General features: G+C 33.0%; 1 long non-coding RNA gene across 1 annotated transcript; it reads left to right on the top strand.

The window, feature by feature from the left end:
* Positions 1-385: 385 nt before the first annotated feature.
* On the top strand, positions 386-1,672 carry LOC139906349 (uncharacterized). Its single transcript, XR_011781828.1, has 2 exons — positions 386-851; positions 916-1,672. It is a non-coding gene; the product is annotated as an uncharacterized lncRNA (long non-coding RNA).
* Positions 1,673-7,386: the final 5,714 nt, after the last annotated feature.

Genomic DNA, 7,386 nt, shown 5'->3' with positions numbered 1-7,386 from the left:
TATGATTCGACTAAATGTTTTAGGAGGATACTGAAATGAATTGTTGGAAAGGAATAAGAAGAATTTATATATATCGGGATGTACAGTTTACTAACGCAGGGTTAAAATATGGAACTACGTAGAATGCGTCAATGCTTAACACTAGAACGACAGGTATCAAAAACGAGCTCACCTCTTTTTAAGCAATGTAAATAAGTCAGTTAAATCAACACTCACAATTTCTTTTTAATTCTGCCACGTTTGTATCCACACATTTGTATCCACATTGAATAAATGAGACATTTGTATCCATTACATTTGTACCCACAGTAAATAAGTGAGACTTTTGTATCCACCTTTTTTATTAATTATATTTTGTCAAACTGCATATTTTTATAATAAAATATGGACGTCGTTGCTAGATATTTGAAAAAGGGAAATACATTATATCTACGTGATGAAGAAACCTATTTAATCTCTAAGATGGGCACCAGGACTGGGATGATAAAGTGGCGGTGTCGGAAGTACAGAGAAGATAAGTGTTTAAGTGTGGCCAATACCATGGAAGGGAAGGACAAAATCTCTAGGATTATTTACATGTCTTCCCATAATCATCTTGTTGGGATAAGAGAGGCAATGGTAATGGAGGTGGTCGAAGAACAATTGCAGAATGCTTCGAAAAACCTAAGGGTCCCTCCAAGACGAGTTATGCTTGACATTTCAAATAAGTTACAAAACATTCATTGCAACCCGACATCCAGTGAGGGCAGCATAAGAAGAATGATCCAAAGGAGACGGTAAATAAGTTGACGTCTTCCCCGTTGCCTCTCTCATTAGAAGGTGTTATCCAGTTAATTCCTCAATCACTCAAGGTAACTTATTTTACAGCAAATATTTATTTATAGATCTTTCCATCATATATTTTTTCTATTGTAGGAGACATCGGCTGGGGTTAGATTGATTCTTTTTGCAGACTACATCCGCAAGGATGTTGTTAAAGGTGCAGGAATGCTTTTTTTATGTCCAGTTTTGGACAATAACTACTAAAATCATCGAGTCTATGAATGGCTGATGGAACTTTCAAGACGTGCCCACATCTATTCAAGCAAATATATGTAATCTCTAGAAACGTAAAAGGAGGAACATTGCCGTCCTGTTTTCCATTATTTCAAAACAAGGAAACAGGGGTATATGTAAAATGTGGTCCATCATCAAGGAGTATGTTGGACATGGGTCGTCCGAGATGATGCTGGACATGGAAATTGCTGCCATTAAGTATGTGCAGCAAGTATTACCAGATACTGACATTTAACCTGCTTCTTTCACTTCAAGAAAGTAGTGCCGGATCAAATAGCCAAGTTGGGGAGGGGGGAAAGCTTGTGAATCAAGATTTCGAATCGGATAGGCTGGTTAAAGTTTTGATTGCCATGGCCTTCGTGCCTCTCCAAGAAATTGTTCAAGTATGAGAAGAAACAATTAACATTGAGTATTCAAGGAATATTGATGTGGAAGAGGAGCTCGACAATTTCCATCTATGATTATTTCGAGGCTACGTACTTTGGACACGCAGAGAAAAATGGCAAATATATGTGTAAAATACAATGACATTACGGATAAAAAAGAATATCAATCACTTTTGGGTGATTATATGTAAAATGCAAAATTAATTAAAAAATAAATGTGTGGTGTGAAATCTTTAGTAATAACTTTAATTACATAGTATATAAGGTTTAGTGTGTTCATATTCAATTTTCATACATATAGTAAACTGTGAGCTAACTGAGCTAAGATATTTGGGATTTGGTACAAATGTCATGGATACAAATGTCGTGCATACATATGTCATGGATACAAAAAAAAAATGAATACAAATGTCGCAGATACATATGTCTGGATACAAATGAGGCAAAATCTCCTTTTTATCATTTGACTCGAAAATTGCAAAGCAGGGGTCACAAAAACAGTTGTAACAACTAAAATAATGGACAAAATCCAATAAAATTTCGACACGTATTGTTTCAAGGTTATACTAACCAGAAATTTTGTGTTTTTTAAACAAAATTAACATATCAAGGTGCAACAACGAAATCCAGTGCTTCAGATTTCTGGATTTTTCCGGCAAAGATGATAAGAGAATTACACAATGTTGTTTTTTTGAGCGAAATATACATATAAATGTTTTACTTAGTAGCCAAAACATCACCAAGGAGTCAACTACAGAAGACTTGAAGCCTACTATATTCTGCTGTTCTGGTGATTTTAGTAAACAAAGATATAAATATTAACAAAGCTAGATCAATGAAGTCACCGAAGACCATCCATAAATCTGATACAAGACTCTTCCCCCTGCTACACCTCCAAAACGACTCAGGATTGGCTCCAGGACTGTGTGTTCAAGGATATTTGACTGGCTAGCTCCCTTGACCGGAGTCTGATGGATTTTTTTTTCTGTAACTACCTTGAGTTAAAGGTGAACAGAGGTCCTAACACCACTAAAAAGTCCCTGGTCGACTCCATCGTCCTGGAATGCAAAAGTTTATATCGAGCTCCAGTTTCCAGGCCCTGCGCACGGTTCACAACCCAATCAAGGCAGTTATTTAAGCCAATGGAGGCTATATTTTAGGAAATATATTCTTGATTATTGTATATGCTGCTCAGTTTTTTTGTTTTTTTTTAATAAATCTTAAAATATGACCATTATATGTTAATTTAAAAATAGATTCCAAGCCCCAGATTTCATTATTATACCCGGTGGATGAGATCAGTGACTTATTGATAGATGCATTATAAGTAATGCTGAAAACCTAGTGTAAAATGGGCATGTCGAAAAAAGGAAACCGAAAATCAACTTGGTAACCCTGATAATTTGTAGAATGTTTTGGAGGAGAGAAAGAATAATAGCCATAACGTTTCATTAGATAAGCTACAACCAGCTGTGACAAGGAAGGACGGAAATAAAAAAGGGCATTCGCTATTACTCGGATGCATAACCCCAACACTACTCTGAGTCCAACACGGACTTAAAATTATAAATACGCAACAAATCCTCAGGGTTACACTACGTGTTTTATGTGGAAACACGAATGTTTGTTCAGGTTTTGAATACAATTGAATCTATTTGGGAAAGGATGCTCACTACTCAGGAATTAAATAATAATGACAATTACTAAGGGGAAAAAAGCATTCCTTAGACTACCAAAAAAAGAGACAATGACGATGCCTGGATTGGAGGAAACGAACCTTTATTTTTGCCTCCTGCAAATTCTATACCAATGGGACTTATATACGTTTTATTTTCTTTATGATATATTTTTTGACTTGTGTGACATAGTACTCCCGAGGGGCTTGTCAATACTTATGAGTTCAATGCACACATCAGGGAATCAATTCATGGATAATCATTTTCTGTTTTTTTATATTTTATCACTTATAAAAAATAGAGCACTCTTCGGATAATCAAAGTTAATTGCAAATAATAAATTATTTCATATTGAAACTAGATAAACACTAAGAGCCTTGACTTTCCCTGAGGGAAGTATATGTATGGGTTGCTTTGTCAACACAATAGAAGGCTGGAAGTATTTTTCTCGAAATTTACCCTATATGAAATTTCTACTCTTCAACACATTATCCTTAATTTATATCAACTCAATCAAATAATTTGAAATAGATAGATTGTAGTTGAAAGAGAATATCGTCAACAAATTAAGTTTAATAAATAAAATGAAGTTTTTAAACGATAGTTAGCATTCTTGGGTGTCTTTAATAAAATAAAAAGTAGATGCTGGATACTCTGATAGACGAAATATATGTTAAAAAATATCACTGTCAAAAGTAAAGTGTTACTTGGTTGCTAATACGTTTGAATGTTTCAAATAGGGAGAAATAATTAATAATATCTTACAGGGATTACTTCATAGCAAGATGTCTACTCTTCAAGAAAATGAAATAATAAGAATAACAGTGTTCGAAAATAATAAAGACTACTCAGATTGCCAACCAGAAAAAGAATAGCACGCATTTCTGCTCATATTTTATGTAACTCTACGGATAGATGAATAAACTGTTTGTCTACTAAATACACCATGAGCAATTATCATAATGCATTATATTCATAAGCAATAGATGAAACTTGATTTGAATAAATCTACATATAGAAATCATTGAGTGTAAAGCAGAGATATATATTTAACTAAATACATAGGAAACATTTAAAAAGGATTTTCAAAAGGTATTATTATCAGATTTCCGTTTTACTTTGAGTTAAAATATTCCCAAGAAATGATATTTTTAATCGTTGACTGACTAGAGATCTTCCTCTGTTTGGATTTATACTGATAAGAATCGTTAAAAGTTGTACGTACCTATATAAGTAGAGAGGGGTTAAAAATATATTGTAAACCACATATTCTGGGGTTAAGACTCCAACTAAGATTAAAATAGGGTGTTTAGAGTGTGTGAGTTGATGTCGTGGAATTTTTGATAGGAAACAAATATTGTAAGCTTTTGCAATAATGAATATGTCTCACATGAGTTTTCAAATTTTAAAAACGGCACAATGACGTTATACGATGTTAGAACCAGGGCGGCGGAGTCTGTACATATAATGCCCAACACCGATTCTAAGATTTTAAGATGTTTTATAGCCAATATATGTATGTACTATTGTGTCATTTGAGTGTATATACTTTAAATATAGATTTAATTTATAGCTATACAGTAGGTAGTCATTAGCTATATGTGGTAAATAATTGTGTTATGTATAAATAAAATATTTAACTAGATGAACAATAAATAAAATGGATCAAAATCTATCTATTGGTAATACATTCATATTTAAGGAGAATAATTTATGTACTTGTAGCTGAGCAACAACAATACACTCAACATATCACTGCAATGTTACATGTTTGAAACTAACTATTCAAAAGTCTAATTAATGAACTAGCACGGCTAGTAGCTATGCCATACCCAATATAGTAATTTAGACTTTAGAATTGTGTGGGAACTAGTGTGGGAACATAGAATGGACCATAGAGCACGTTTGAAAATTGGTGAATCAAGCTTATAAATTAGTTAACTTCATAGGTTTCATAAATTAATAATACTTATGATTTATAACCATTTAGAAAATAACTTTACGAATACTCAATATAAGCCTTGGATTATAAATAAGTTAAGTTTACATAAATTATAATAGTTTTATTAGCTGGAACATAATTCCCAACGTGATGGGCTTTAACCGTAACCCCAAGTGAGTCCAGTCGAAGTCCTGCCTTGTGGGACTACGGCTAGCCAAAAGACGAGGTTAGAGTACCTGCTGACGACAGGAAAGCGTGGAAGCGATCAAACAAAGTCCCTACAATACCTACCCTGGAATTACATCTGTTTTTAGCCATTAAGACCTCACACACAGTGTTCAGGGGTTGATAAAGTTAGTTAAAGAAGAGGAGCTCTTCAGGCAGTTGTGGGAGTTGGTGAATCCTTTCCACGATGTTATCAGAGTTGGACGAGAATATGTGACATTTCCAATACTTTTTTAACCTTTTAAATGTAATTTATTTTCTTACTGGGCAGAGTCAATCATTTTGGAACAACCAAAACATCAATGAGGGTAGATCTAAAAAAAATATGTTCATAGAGTGAGACTGAAAAAATTAGTCTATAAACTGCGATCGAAAAATATCGATTCACGGTCTGAGATCTCCGTCGGAACTAAGAAATCGGTCTAGATCGGTCAATAAAAATAAGTTTATAGCGAACCGAAAGAAAAAAAATTGGTGCTGGACCGTGTCTCAACACTACTAATTCCATTCTATTTGGGAAAAATAACTACGTGGCAACTTAGATGTGGGGAATCCGGCCTAAAACCACGTCTATTCCCGTTCAAGAGGGAGTTGTTTAACTTAAACCGATGTAGAATGAAGTTTGTGGCAAATTGGTTTAAATGGTTTGAATTGAATGTCTTCTATAAAAAAGTTATTAAATGAAATATGCCAAAAATTAATATTTTTTAGCCGGGGAAGCAGGAAAAGAATGAAAAAATAACTTGGAAAGAATCCCCCAAGAGTTTAAAGAACAATGTAATAAGTTAGAAAATATTTTTTTATAAAAAGCTCACACAAATACTAAATGGTTTAAATCGAAAGTCATGTTGTGCATTTTTTGAACTGTACATTTGGAGCTACAGAGAAGTATGTAGTTTGATTACATGGTATACATACTACATAACAAAATATGTTGAATGTATACAATTGTACTCACATTAAATCATGACGGAATTTATAACTTATGTACATATTTTGGTACTTTTAGGTTGTATGTACTTCAAATAGTATTAACATACAATAGAAAATACAATAAATAAAAGTTATATACATATAAAGTTATTTATATAATTGCAGGTATTTTCTACAAATTGCAAAAATCTATAAAAATGAACATTTCAGTCGCTCTAGTGTGACAATATTGAATAAAACTGGACAAACTTATAATATATATATATTATAAGGGTTATCTCTGTTCTTGTTTATTTGTCCCGGTGCAGTACAGTCTGAAGAGCGATCCTATCATTCCTTCGGTTGGTCATTAGTACTGTGAATACTGAACTGATCAAAAAAAAAAAGTTGATTGACGTCATCAAGGACCAAACTTAATAAGATTGAGGACTAAACTGGATTGACTGAGACTGGAGAGGAATGCAGTCTTCAGTCCTAAATGAGGACTGACTTAACACATTAGTGTTGAAACTCGATCCAAGACGGGTTTTTCTCCTTTGATTCTGTCTTAGATTAATTTTTCTAGAACGATTGGGACGAATAGTACGATCAAAACTACTATCTCAGACCTTAGAGCAAAATTTAATCATTTTCAAATTGTAAACATATTATTTCAGTCTCAATCTATAGACCAATTTACTTTCCTAATATACAGCTGTACAAATATGATTTATGTTTAACTTCATATGACGTCATAGTGTTTCGATATTAACAGTTTTAAAATACACATGACTTTATCAACTATGAATCTATAAAATCAGCAACAAACATACAACAAATTTTAAATGAGACTGATTCAAACCGAATTGAAACTGTTCCAGACCAACTTTTTTTTTTTTTTAATTATCGAAATTGTTCGTTCGTTCCACTAAAACTCATAGTTGTAACTCACCAATCTATGGGTTTCTCCCCAAAACTCAACCCTAATATGTGTGTAGGACATAACGAAATGAGAATAATATATGTGTAACGAATTTAACAGGAATGCAAAGTGGAAAAGTTTTGTACACCTAATTAAAAAGTAACAGAAATGTGTAACGTTCAGACTTTTCGTTATTAAAAGTATGGAAATACTTAGTATATTCATATACTATGTGTAGTAAAAATATCCATTATTTTTCTAATAAAT

This window comes from Lepeophtheirus salmonis, chromosome 9, assembly GCF_016086655.4.
Source record: "Lepeophtheirus salmonis chromosome 9, UVic_Lsal_1.4, whole genome shotgun sequence".
In the NCBI taxonomy this organism is placed as follows: domain Eukaryota; kingdom Metazoa; phylum Arthropoda; class Copepoda; order Siphonostomatoida; family Caligidae; genus Lepeophtheirus; species Lepeophtheirus salmonis.
Note: the sequence above shows the minus strand (reverse complement) of the source record. Positions and strands in the feature narration are given on the sequence as shown.